General features: G+C 36.8%; 1 protein-coding gene across 2 annotated transcripts in view; it reads right to left on the bottom strand.

The window, feature by feature from the left end:
• The window catches only part of LOC149089349 (uncharacterized), a 60,427-nt gene that overhangs the window by 22,684 nt on the left and 22,678 nt on the right, over positions 1-15,065 (bottom strand). The window lies entirely within an intron of this gene.

Genomic DNA, 15,065 nt, shown 5'->3' with positions numbered 1-15,065 from the left:
GATTTTTACATCAAAATTGAGCTTAATGACCCCCCCACTCCCTCTTATCCGATCTTATCTTCTTGAAGCTAACGTATGAACTTTGTTCCTCTGCTATAGCTACCAAATCCAATATACAGTCAGCCCCTCTTCAACAGAGAGATATCGACAGTTCCACCAGCACATATTGTCCGATTAAGTGGGAAATTTGATTATGTAAGGAAACAATTAATTGCCGTTTCACACAGTTAGCATAGTTTTTAACATGTCTTATATGTCTTGTAATGTCCTAAATATCGAATTGTTCCTTTGCTATCATATTCTTTTGATATCTATTTGCTTCTCAACCATTCTTTTGAAACAGAAAAATTTTCAGTTTTGAAAATCTTTGGCGATTTCCTTCTTCTTTTTTTGCTTAATCGTGCCGAAGTTGATTAATGCATTTTTGGCATGAAACCATTACAGTAAAGCTTGGTCGACACTGTCGAAATCATAGTTTTCTGATCAAGCGCACTCTCTCCCGTTCTTTCGTCAATCTTCTCGAATTTCATCGGAACTTTTGTTAATGCTTGGCATATGAGATTGAGAACTTTCATACCCTTTGAAAATTTAAATTTGCGTTTTCTTTTACTGCATCCAAAAATTTTAATCTGTTGCTTAAACAGAAATAATTTCTTTTCACGTTCATTTTTTCTAATTTCAAGACATTCCGTGAAGACGTGGCGTTTATGCTTCTTGGATTCTTAGTTGTATTGAAAATTTTAGCGCCCTCTATGCGCTCAACAGAAAACTAAAATGAAATAAAATAATTAGTTGTATTGAAGATACTCCGAGGCCCCAAGTCAAGGTTTTTCTAAGTTTTTTTATAATCTCAACTGATAAAATATTTACCATTGTTTCCAAATGCTTCATCTAATAAAAATATTATGTGAATAGTGATTACAACATAATTTTTTATAGTTGTATTGAATTGTAATACATAATTGATAAGCATTATTTCTACGGGAGGAATTTTGGTTCCAGAGCATTTTGAGTTACCCGATTGAGCGGGGTCAACGGTATTGAATATTTACCATCGTAGGACATTGCAGACACTTGTTATAAATCCGTATTGAATCACATGGAATTTTATTATTTCCTAACCACATGAGCGGAACGAATATTTGTCAGACATGAAGTTCATAAAACAGACTTTCTCATCAAAGAACTTTCTTGTTCATTGTAATATTTATTACGTCTGGCCGTAGGGGGAAGAGGGTTGGGGATCGTGGCGAATGTTTTTCTTTATCTCTTCTATGTCTGTCTTCACGGAAAAGTTCCATTTCCCAAGACAAGTAGTTCTTTGAACGTTCTACTAATTGGAAGACATGAGTCAATTGGCAAAGCAAAAATAATGAAGGGGTTTTTTTTAAAAAAAATAATAATAAAAGAGCATGGGGAGTCAATGTAATATATTATTCCCGTCGAACCTCTTGACAACATGTGTTGCCACCATCTTTCTCTTCCTAGTTCGTCTTCGCTACTTCACTTTCTGATAATAATGACGCCACTGTTAGATTGAAGTCAGGGGCGGAACTCGATGACACTCGCTGCCTTTGTCAGACGTGATGACCGGATAACTCTCTATGTAACCTATTGATCATACATTCACCCCACCTACAGTTTCAAACACCATTTTCAAAGAATTCAGATACAGTAATGAAAACATTCCTTTTTTTTTTCTGAAAGTGTCTTTGTTTAAAATGTACACGCTAAACTTATGCCCCAAGGGATAAATGTGACCCTTGGAGTCATATAATATGACCCGTGACATAAAATCTAATTTTTTTAAAAATGAATCAAATCATTGTTCTTACAAGTATTGTTTGGTTAAGTAGTGGTTATCCCACATTACGCCCTTTTATTGTGGATGCCAACGGGCCTGTGGTTGAAAAATTCCAACGCAGGTAGCTCCCATCTAAACGAAATGATCCTGGTTTTTCGATTTGAAATTTTCTATACTGATATATGAAAATTCATGAGAAATTTGAAATCATTAAACATGTCGTTCGATTGTCACTCACGATCGATTATACCACTCAAGTGGCAAACACGAAAGATTGCCGATTCACTCAAAATTACTCGATGTTTAGTTCCAGGCAGGATGCACACTGGAGCGACACTACAAGCGATGCAACCTGCGACTCGACACGGATTGGTTCGACACGACCTGTGTCACATTTAACCGATCCATGTTGAGTTGCAGGTTACGTCGCTTGTAGTATCGGTCCAGTGTAGAATGCTCCCCAGAAGTGTCTCGCGGCACATTGCCAGATCGCCTAAGTCAGCCATGTCACATTGGCAGATAACTTAACCGACCCACAGTAGATTCCGAGATAGCTAAAATGGTTTGCAGCACATTTCCAGATAACTGAAGCGACCCGTAGCACAATTTCAGATTATTTAAGAGACCAGGGTCACATTTGCATATCACTTAAGTGGCTCGCTACACGTTTTCAAACCAATAAGGTAGCACCATTAGTTTACTTTAAAATGTGACCACCTGTAACCCTGAAATTGCTTTGCCTTAAAATGCAGTTATTTTCCCTTCGAAATTCGAGTTCCTCCGCAGACTTACGAATCCAGTACTTCGTACCTCAATACAGTCTCTCTAACAATCAACTATTTTTCTTTCTAGAAAGAAAAAAGGAAGAAACATTCTATTCTTCTTTTTCTCTGTATATTCGTACTCCTCCCACTAGTCAGAGAGAGATGATGCCTCAAAAAGTTTTTCTTTCCAAAATATAAGAACAAAAAGAAATAGCTGAGGACGCGCCGCCGCCGCCGCAGTTGGAAGAGAAGGTGTTTTTCGGAAATTACACACACACACGCGTACAGAGACGCATTGTGTCAGGCCAACGCACTTGAAAAATGTTTTTCTATATATTTCCTTTCTTTTTCTCGTTCAATTTTTTTTTTTATTTTCTTACTTAATCTTTGATATTCTTTTCTTCTTCTTCTTCTTCCTCCTCCTCCTCAATATTCTTTCTCCTCGTCGAGATTACGTGACGCGAATGGATGATATGCCACCAAACGGAATTCTTTCCAATCAGAATGCCGGCCGTAGCAACTGTTGAGATTTTTTTCTACGAAAGTTTTCGTTCGTGATTTCTGCCGAAATGTATTGTCGGAAAGTGAAATTGATGAATGCGGTGAATTTAAATAGCCAGACCATTCAATCCCATCAATCAAAATAAAACAATATAGTACATAAGGCATATGTATGTTGAGATAGGTGAATGAATTGTCAAAAATTTCAAGAAAATTGTCATTAATTTTTACATAATATTCGATGAATACGAGATGAGATTATTCAGAGACTAATTCGTAACAATCAAGAATTATAGATGAAATTATTAGGTGAGTTCAAAATGAAATGGTGAAGAGCAGTTAAATTCAAATGAATTAGAGAAGAGCAGTTGAATTCAAAATCAACTATAAAAATGCAATTGAATTCAAAACATCGGGTGAATTGAGAAAAATCAGTTGAATTTAAAATACCGGGTATAATTGAATTGACAAATATCGGGTACAGTTTTTTTTTGAAACAATACATACCAGTACAATTTTAAATATCTGAGGAATTGGGAAAGGATAGTGGAATTTGAAATGTTTGTAAATTGAAAAAGAAAATAATTGAATTTAAAATATAAGTAAATTGGAGAAGACCAGTTGAATTCAGAATATCGCAAGACTTGAGAAAAAATAGTTTAATTTGAAATATTTATACATCGATTAAATTGGAGAAGAACGATTGAATTCAGAGTATTGGGAAAAGAATGGCTGAATTCAGAGTATTGGGAAAAGAATGGCTGAAGAACGATTGAATTCAGAGTATTGGGAAAAGAATGGCTGAATTCAGAGTATTGGGAAAAGAATGGCTGAATTCAGAGTATTGAGAAAAGAATGGCTGAATTCAAAATATCTAGTGAGTTGGGAAACAATAGTTGAATTATAAAAAAATATCAGAATTCAAAACATAGTTGAATTTAAAATTTCGGGTATAGTAGAATTCATAATATCGAGGGTAGTTGCATTTAAAACATCGGGTATAGTTAAATTCAAAATATCTGGGGGGGAGGAGAGTGAATTGGAAAAGAATAGTTGAATTTAAAAAGAATATTTATATGAGTTGGCAGAGAAACGGGGGGTCTGAAGGAACAGAAAAATTTTAGGTATCAGAACGCATATTCAGCGAAAGCATAAAAAATGAAAAATGGAATGATTTTCGGTGAATATTCGAAGATGACAATATTCGATACATCAGTGAATATTCGAAGATGACAATATTCGATACATCAGTGAATATTCGAAGATGACAATATTCGATACATCAGTGAATATTCGAAGGAAACAAACAGTGAATTTCAGAAAGTATTAAAAAAAAAGTGAGTTTTCAATTTGAATACAATTTAGGTTAAATCTGTACTCAGATGACAAAATGTTACGTCACTTTTTCAAAATTTCACGATTGCAAAGTTGTAAACAATACTTTGCTAAACTGTGATACTGTGGCTTTTCGACTTATTGCAATTTGCCTCCATTGGTTCCTCATAAACTGAAACGAGACTCCAGGATGCGAAAAACTCAATTTTTTAGGAAAAGTGACTTGTGACATTTTGCCATCTGACGACAGAAATAATTTGAGAATGTTCGATAACTTTGCAGAGGACATTTGGAGAAATAAAGAGAGCTTCTTTCATGAATTTTTCTTGTATTTATAGGAGGAGCCTGTGTTCCAAAAACAATCCACAGCATTTAAAGAAAAACCGCATAATATGTGAGGTTATTATTCATTTCCTTCACACTCCCAAAACGTCACCTCAATATAATAACCAAAATAATTTTAATACCAGATCTTTTTACGTTCTCCATTTATACACAAACATTGTCAAGTTGGAGGTTTCAAAGCTGTTTAAGAGTACTTTCAACCAGCTTTAGGGAGGTTTCGAAACACCAAGACCATATAAACCAATGCTTTTTATTCTCTACCGCCCGAAATACGGAACCACACTGACACGATTTCGAGTTATGTACGTTTATGCGAAAACGGATCTTCCAAGGGGTCACAACTGAAGAATCTTGAAAAGTGTGTAAAATTGAGGGTGTATGCTATATATATATATATATACAGAATAGGAGAACGAAACAATCCCTTCAATGTTTTTTTGATATACACCTATTTCTCTTATTTACAGCATTTCTTGTCAACCTTATCACTTTTTTTTTGTTCCTTATCAGCACAACACTATTGTAATCATCATCAGCGATGTGATATCCCGCAGAGTGTCTGGTAACGCTCTTTTTAAAGAAAAGGGCGTTACACATCTCGTGGATGGTTTTTTTTTCAGTGACCTGTAAGACATGATAATTACAGTATGTTGATTAACTTTCGAAAAAAAGACCTCTCTGTGTAACGACGAGGCCATTAAACCTGTAAGAAAAGGAAATGGGAATTATATATATATATATATATATATATATATACGGCACTGTGTTGCTTTTTTCGGAAAGGGCTCTATAACGCCTAACAAGTGAAAAAAAAAAAATCGTATAACTTCCTTTGTGGAAGACGAGATAAGATTGTTCTTGGAGCTGTGCACGCGAACAACAACATCATTATACTCTCTCTATCGCTCTTATAACTGCGTTTCTCGAGATTTTCCAAGTCTCTCACTCACAGACAGGGTGTTTCCCCCCCCCCCCCGACTACAATCAACAACACGTGCATCGAAATGTTTAATTATCATTATTCGTATTTTTATTACCGCTGGGGGAACGCGCCCTGAATATTTAATTCCATGTTTTTGATTTTTTTTGTTTATCATAGCAGTAATCAAATCATAGATGACTCACTAAACATATGCAAATTTCATTTTCCCCCTCTCCTTCCCTTCGGCTTATTGACTTGAACGGATTCTAGTATTTTTTTTTTTCCTCTTCCTGTAATGTACTTACTATTTACATACAGTCGGCCCCGCTTTTTCGGATAAAATCATCTAGAACCTAAATTTCTCTTATAGAGACAATGTTAAAGTTCCTCGCTCTTAATGTAATAATTTCAATAATTTTTCAACGCTAAATTTAATTTTTCAAAAAATTTTCCTCGCTTAATTGAATATAGGAACTCGCACGATAAAACTTCAAATACATAGTAACCATTGTGAACTTCATTTTTTTAATCAGATAAAACATTAAAAAATGAATGTTACAAATTAAGCTTTATAGAACAAATCTAGATTTTGGGTGCTTCCTTGGTGTTCAATCTGGCTCCAGTACATTTAATTATTTTATGTTGTTTTTGTTCTCGTTTGGCCCCATAGAGAGCGCAAACTTTTTTTGACGAAAGTAAATAAATACAAATACAAGGCCACAACAGGCGAAATGCCCAACGAGATGGCTGAGAAAAAGATGTCCATAACAAATATGGATGTCATATATTTCAAAAATACAGTAACCCAAAATCCTTACAACGTCCTGACTTTTCATATGCAATGTTTTATTGAAATAGAATGAAAAAAAAATTTAATTTTGATGTTTCAATTCCTGAAGCTTTATTAATGTGATCTTTCAGCAGTTCCATACGCTAACCATACTAACGGTGTGAAACAGCAATTTAATTGTTCCCCGCGTAATCGAATATATACCTCGCTAAATCGGACATTGTGTGATGGAACCGTCGATATCCGTCAAGCGGGACCGACTGTATAAGATGCCTACTGTTCAGTAAATTCGGTATTACAATTACTGTTTCATATCAATTTTGAAAATAATAACTGTCAAATACAGCCCACCCACCATCTAACAACAAATCGACCATGACACCCGCTCTCCACAAGGGATATGAGCTGGTTATTCAAAAGAATACTGGTCATGATGGAAAAATATGTAGATGTCTATACCAGATAAGCTCCCCACAGCTCTGCCACAAGCCCTTACCTCCTACTTTTGGTAAATTGAACATTGAGGAAAATTGGAAAAAAAGAAAAGAAAAAAGATTTGAAAGGTGTGCACACCCCCCCCCCCCCCTCATTCTGGAGCAAGATGCTTTTTATTTATTGATTTGAATTTAGTCAAAACTAAATTTAAATAAACAAAAAATTGTATAAATAGGGTTGATCTCGGGCCCCTAAGCCATGCGCAAATCCAAAGAAGAGCCGAATGATATGGGATAAATTTGTCGTGTAAAGTACGTGACGATCCAACAACCTACTCAATTAATTGCCCCTCCCGATATAATCACCTTGGATTCGCGCCTACCCTGGGCTAGAGTTCAGTGACCTTCCTCTTCAGCTGGGAATTCCACGAAGGGCCAACATCATCTGAACATCATGGGTTCAGGAGCAAAACAATGTTATGAGGTTTCCATACTCAACTGAAAATAACAGCTTACATATTTGCGCACCAACTCGAAATGATGAATAAGTGCAATAGTGATTTTACAGAATAATGAATATGTGCAATAATGGTTTGAAGGATGATGAAATGATAAATTATTTTCAATAATTATTTAAAGAATAATGAAATGATGAACACGTGCAATAATTGTTCTCAGAATGAAGATAATTGATGAATATATACAATAGTTGCTCTCAGAATGGAGAGAAATGATGAATATATGTGCAATAATGGTTCTCAGAATGATGAAATGATAAATATATGCAATAATATGATTTACAGAATGATGGATAGTTGAAATAATCTGAATCATAGAATGATGAAATGGTAAGTATATGCAACAAATGATTCAAAGTATAATGAATACTTCAATAATATTCACAGAATGATGGATATTTGCAGCAAAATGACTGACCGAATGAATATATGGAATGAACATCCGTACAATACGATTCTTGCCTATGATTCATAGAATTCACACAAGAAAGAATTTTCACGCAAATTAACGTTGTTCAACTGAACTCATCAAAATGGTTACCGTGGCTCATGATTCTCAGAAAAGTAGGACCTTGTAATCTCCAATGTGAAAACAAAAGTAGTATTTTTGTACTATCACGCGCAGAGATTTTATGTCTTGGACAATAATCCCCCACCCGTTTCCTATGAAGCAAATGCCTTATTTCAACATTAATAGACGAGAAATCGTGAATACACAGAGTGGTATATCGAAAACTTTTATATTGCCAAAGAAAATTGATGGTTGGCGAAACCTTCCATCAGATCTCAGTGTATGATTTAACCATCAGGCTGTAAGTGATACCCTTCTTTTGTCCGTCATGGAAAATGAAAGCATATTGCCTCATCGTTCGTCATTTTCAGTTCCGTCAAGGACATATTCAGTCTCTGAAAATGTTATTATGTGCGCAGTGCGCATGAATGGGGAGAGAGAGAGAGAGAGAGAGAGGAGAACTACAGAGCACAGAAATTAGAATAGAGTTTTTTTCCCACATCTTTCTTCTCATCATGGCACCTCTCATTCATCGTTCAGACTAGTCATTAATTCGGATAATGGCGTGCATGAGAGGAGAAAAAAAAATTATATACATGTGTGTGTATGTATATAGGTAATAAAAAAACGTTGTAGTAAGTGGAAGGGAGAGGAGGGGGAATCGTCCATTTTTCACATGCAAGAGTTGTACAGGTGATAATAACAATACTCGATTGCGTGTGCACGAGGCCACCCACCACCACCACCGTGCCCTATAAAGATGCAGTACGATAGGCTTGGGTGGAGAAAAAAATATATATAGAGAGAACAGAGAGAGAGAGCGATGACAACATTTCTCCATTAAACGGAGCAACGTTATTAAATGGCCGCCACACGATTTCCGGTCATTTTCTTTTTTTTCTCTCTCTTTAGATAGTGTCGAGAACAGATTGCAATGTATGCGCGTAAATGATTAAGTGAAGGTGAAACTCTGTCGAGTGTAACAATATCAATTGAAGAAAGACTATAATGATGATGATGATGACTGGTATTATTTGATGGGCAAGGTCATCATAATATGAAAAAAAATCTTATTTGGTTTGATTAAAAATTAAAAAAAAAAAGAATGAAAAAACACGTACACGCCAAAGTCAAATGCAGTCGGCCCCGCTTAATCGGATATCAACGATTCCAGCATACAATATCCGATTATGCGGGTAACAATTAAATTACAATTTTGCAACGTTAGTACAGTTTGCATATTGAATAGTACTAATGTACGATCAATATTAATAAAGCTTCTCGAATAAACCAGACATAAAAAAATGAGATGAAAATTATATTTCATTACAATGATCACAATACCTAAGATTTTTACTTTCCATTGGAAAAGTTAGCGTCCTCTATTGGCTCAACAGAGAACAAAAATAAAGTAATTAAATGAATATCGAAGTCAACTTGAATACTTGGAGGCCAAAACCTACTCTCTCAAATGTATAGTGTTTTTTTAATCTTAACTCAGTATAACATATTTTCCATTAGTTTTCCGAATGTTTCATTCATTAAAAAGCATTATGTGTATTGGTTGATATGTATTAACAGTCATAAGACCCTCACAAAGATGATGTGACTATTCAATGGACCAGGAAGTCGTTGGACTTGTACTACCATAATAAGCGGGGAAACTTGGGTGAAAAAGGGTTTTATCGTTTTAAAGCGGGGCTGACTGTAAGTGCACGCTGAAGACTTATAGCAGTGGCTCTCAACAACCGGGGGGCTATGTAGCCCACTAGCGGTCCTGAAATCGTCATGGAGGGAGGGAGGCACGGAGTAATATCAAATTAAAGAGAAGCCATGCGGGGAGGCAACTAAGGGGGAGGAGGAGGATCTGGTGCCCCGGGCGCTGGACAAAAGTGGGTGCCGAATTCACTCTTCAACTGCACATTACACGGGAGGCACAAAAATGCGTGCTTGCACCGGCTGACGAAGTATCTAGTAGCGGCCCTGGAGCTATGACGTATGGTTAAGGAGGCCACGGAGAACAGCGAAAAGTGAATTCGGATTTGTAGAAACCAAGCTTTTTTAAGTGAAATATAACGGGGGAAAAAAGTATGACTGCTTTCAGAATACAGCAGAACCGTCCTCATAACCAGGGCCATCTTGACCCATAGACCCTTTCGTGAATGTTCCTACATGGAGGGCATGAGATTTTGTACAATGAATTTTGAGAGTGAATATGCAAGCTGTTACTTCCATCTACGTACGAGGCCCCGTAAAGTTGAGACAGCCCTGCATAGAAAATCTGCAATATGGGCGGTGATACAGGGCGTAGACCCCAGCGTCAAAGGTGGAGCCTACTGATCTAATGTATATGCGTATATATGAATTGACATCATCATCATCATGGCCTCCACAGACTTTCATGTCCATCTCCGCCTATGCTCTGCAAGTTCACTGAAAACCTGGTACCTGGTACCCTCGGCCTTAATACAAGGGCTTGACAAAATTATAAGGAAGAAAATTTAGGGCCAGCAAAATCTGATAGGTGGCAAGCATTTTCTGCGACGTCAAAATCGGTCCAAAATAGTGTATTTTCAACTTGTCCGTCACTTGGGGACCCTCTTTCATACAAGAAAACAGTTTCCGATAACTTTGTGCCGTCTTAAGATTTCGATTATCATACATTTAAAAATATAATAATACAGTAATTGGCACCAATAATCAATTTTTTGGTCAAAATGGCGACCTGGCACATGAGATTTGTCAATCCCTGCCTTGATATGAAAACTTTTTTTGACCATAAATTAACTCCAAAAATCAATCTAATAAGTATAAAGAGTTCCACTCTTGAACAGAGCCATGGTTTAAGTGAACTACCTCTCAGGGTGGCAAGTTCGGGTAACAGATATGTATTTAAGGCTAGAACAGGAAGGAAGGTGGCTAAAATATAAACCCTCCTTTGCTGTATGGGGCGGGGGGGGAAGGGGGTTGACGAGAAGAAGACACGGTCCAAAGTGGTCCACGGGTGAAAAAAAAAATTAAGAAAAACTGATTTATATAATATTTATTTTTGCCGATTAAATTGTTTTTGGACACTTCTGCATACAGCTGAAACCTACGTCACGGATCTGACGTAAAACCATTAGAGAGCCATGATTTCAATCATGCCAGCCCCCTCTTTCGTAATTATCCTCCAAAGCAATTATGGTCGATAATCACTTCCAGTTATTGATTTTGGGGTTGTAATTTTCTTCCTCTCGAAAAATCCGAATTGGAGCGAGATTTATCCCTCCCTCCTCTACGATGGCGTCTGGTAAAAGTGAGAAAAATCATTAATAAAAAAGAGAAAATTAAATCCCCCCACCATCGAAAGATTAAGATTTGGCCGTTGTTCGATAATAGAAATGTCTTGGATGTGGTGGTGGTGGTGGTAATTCCTAGGAAGGCCTGAAAAAACACTAAAATGATTTTTCCCACTCTTCGCGGTGACGTTACACAGAACATTCAACTGTCAAATGATCTGCCGACGAGGCCATCTGTCTCCTATCACTATTTGCTGCTTCCATTGCAGTATTGTTTTTTCGCCTTTCTTTCACCTGAAAAAGCTCTTTCCTATATATATATATATTCTCATTTCTTTTTCTTTCACTAAATAAACGAAGATATCAACCATGTTATCTACATCTACTGTAAGAAAAACCTCCGTAACATGATCCATATTCCCACGCAGACTAGTTACGCCCACTGTAAAATTAAGGGAGGAAGAAATAAGACGAATATATATATATAGGGAAAAACGATCTGTGTGATAGGAAATACGAGCTCTGTATTTGCTTCTTGACGTATTTTTGCTTGTGTCACTGAATAATTGAATGGCTTTTTGCTATAGGAACAAAAGTACTTTCTGTGAATTTTCTCTTCCATGAAGAAAATTGAAAACTAACTTCTCTACTTTTTGGTAGAAGTTAGAATTTAGGATCATGTTCAACTAGTTATTATGGGGATTTTCAACGATGGAAGCGCTTGATGCAAGTAAAAAAGCGCATCTAAAATCAAAAATAATTTTCAGTACATTCGAAAATCGGAATATCATTCCATATATATATTTCGCTTCATTCAGTTTCCCAACGGAAGCGTCCACAGATTGAAAATTTTTTCATTCGATTTTCGTCACAGAAAGGGTAAAAAAAAAGAAAATGCTTGTTTGATCCCCGTGGACGTAAAATCATGCATTACAGAGTGTAAACCAAGGCTTGGCAAACTAAAAAATAAAAAAAGTGTAGGCGCCAGAACAATTTTTTTAGGAGCCAAATTTTTTTTTTGCCTAACTAAAACAGGCTCGAAATAATTTTTCTTTCGACTTTTCCAGGACATAGTGATCCACTTTCAGGTTGATTTACGTGCTGATGTGAATTCCAAAAAAAAATTGTGGTGTTCTCGACTCCGCGCGGTAACTGTTTATCAATTTAGTAACTACGTGTAGAAAATTTTAGGCATCAATACCAATTTTTTCAGTCACCATGGCGACTTGGTACCTGAGAATTATCAAGCCCCGGTGTAAATTCGTATCCCCAATCGTAAACGGAGTAAAGGCATTCCTCTCAATAATGGACACCATGGGACCAAAATGTTTGTCCGCTAACGGGAAGTGTCCGATATAGAGAACAATTAACTAAATTAAATTTCGAGCCGTCATATGCTCTAAAAATCTGTTCCATCGTAAGTAATCAAGTAGTGAATGCTCATTGGGTAATACGAGGCCACGCCATACAGTAACTTAATACCGATCGAGTTGGCGCTATCTATCAGTGGTCACTTCAGGTTCGATTTGGAAAAGGACTGGTTATTTATGTTCTTCCTCGGGCCGAATCAGCGGACCTGATAGTAGCCTTCATGTGAAAACATAAGCGAAGGCTCAACGGAGCATCCAGAGGGCCGAACTCGTCACATACCCGTAAGGGCAACACTAATCTGAATTTCTTTGTCCTTCATGAACTTTTGATTTTCACAAACGAATCGTTCAAGAGTTCGTAAAAACGAGCGTCGGTTGTAATGCACTTGAACCAGTTCTCTTTGGTCCAGAATTATTTAATATTGGCATTTCATTGTTCAGACTTCAATAAAAAAATATGTCAAGCGTTATTATATTTTTATTTCCTTAACTCTTTCTGCGACGTGGTGAAAATCGCTAAACCCCATTCAAAAATGTCATATCTTTTTTTTAATGGACTAGGTTTTATGCCGCTTATCGGCACATGCAACTACGCAGTAGAGGGAAAAGTGGTCCATTGGGAAATCAACTTTACAAAATATCTGGGTCTCAAAAAGGATCTTCTCAATACTGAAGTGAAAGGCCTTGAGGGAGGCGAGATATCTCGTAGATGAAGCTGAAAGGTTTAACCCTTCAGCCGGCACAGCGGAAATCACAACAAAAAAAAAAACCCCTCTGTAAAATGCGGCATTTTTTTTTTAAATTAAGTAGGCTTTTCGATTTTCAGCTGGTGCAAAGTAAATGGGATGAGAAAATGTGGTCCATTGAGAGAAAAGGCAGGTTTACAGAACATCTGGGCCTGTCATTGATAAACAGAAATGTTTTTGACCGGATATATGCGGCCCCGCCCACTTGCATACGAACAGCAATAGTAATACTCAAAAATCACGTATTATAGAGAAATACTGAGGCAAGAATGCTTCATGTTTTCAAGCTTATTTTTTGGGAGAGATCTCTAAACGCAGCGGTTCTCAACCTCTTTTGACTCGCGGAGCCCTTTTAAGTGAAAAAAATTCTATGGCGAAGCCCCTTAGGCCAATTTTATAATTATTCATCAAAGTTACTAATTTATTCTTGCTATTTGAAAATATTTATAATTATTTGTTTTTAATTTTACTGGTTTTTTTTTATTTTCCTCGAGCGGCCGCGGAGCCCCTGGAGAGTGCACAAGGAGCCCCAACGGTTGAGAACCAACGCTCTAAAGCAAAATGAAGTTAGAGAGCTATAGAGAAAGAAATGCGTGGGAAAAACATGCGATACATCACTGTGTCCGGTTCCCTCATTTGCATGCGTTTATAAGGCATCTGTTAGGAATTATTCTTCCAATTTCAAGGTTACGACGGTAAAAAAAAAAAAAAAAAAAAAATAGAACAATTGAGATCAAACTATAAATTTCCTCTCACAATGATTCCGTAACTAGAGAAGATATTGGCCACCGAATTTCGTGAAGAATCGGCATTGTTTTACGTGGGAATACTCATAACAAGAACTTCCACACATTCACGAAAAATAAAAAAGTCACAGGACACAGTTTCTCCTTTCGTCGCGACTGTTTTTTTACGAGAAAGGCAAGGATTTTATATAGGTCTTGTATGTTGTTTTTCTTTTTTCTAGGACACTGTACAATCAAGGATCTTATTACTTACGTTATTTTTTTCGGACAATGGGTCGATTCATCCAATGTCTTGATCGCATCAGCATGACACTCGCGTAGGTTTGTGTTGTTTAACGAGTATGGTATATCGTCTCAACGGGACATCGGAAAAATAAAAACGTGAGTTGGTGGATAATATAACATACTGCACGCTGTTCACGTATTCAACAAGTCCCCCCCCCCCTAAAAACCAACCTAAATATCAATGTAGGTCTTTGTATTATTATTTGCCTTGGTTCACATGATAACATTCAAAATAAAATATTATTTCATTTTGTACCCCTTGCTGAAAAAACAAATTAAGATCTAAAAGCAGCAGTTCTTCTAGAGATCAGAGCTTTTCATCCTTTTTTCCTAGTCGCGAGCACTGCCTGAACTCATCATCAAAAGCAGAGCACCTTCACGGCGAGTTCAACAGACGTATGCCTGAAATGTATGCCTATTGGTATGATTTCAATCCTTGAATGGAGTTTATACAATGTGTTTAATTGGGACAATGATCTAGCGCTCGCGAGCATCGCGCACTCTGGATGCTTCAGGAAGCACCCTGGTGCTCACGAAAAAAGAGTTTGTGGGAAATCTTTGTAAATCTGTTACAAGCTAGAGAGTAGCTAGTTCCAAAGCCTCCTAGATACTACTATCAAGAGAAGGCTTTGTTAATTCCTGCTCCAGATGCTGAGCAACTCTAGGACAAATTCTTCATTGTTTTGGCCATTTTCGATGAAACCCAAATGCAT

Source organism: Pholcus phalangioides, unplaced genomic scaffold (assembly GCF_987345545.1).
Source record: "Pholcus phalangioides strain wild (caught in Gottingen) unplaced genomic scaffold, Ppha-v1.0 ptg000002l_1, whole genome shotgun sequence".
NCBI classification, from domain to species: Eukaryota; Metazoa; Arthropoda; class Arachnida; order Araneae; family Pholcidae; genus Pholcus; species Pholcus phalangioides.
The sequence above is the reverse complement of the archived record's forward strand: the minus strand, read 5'-3'. Positions and strand labels throughout refer to the sequence as shown.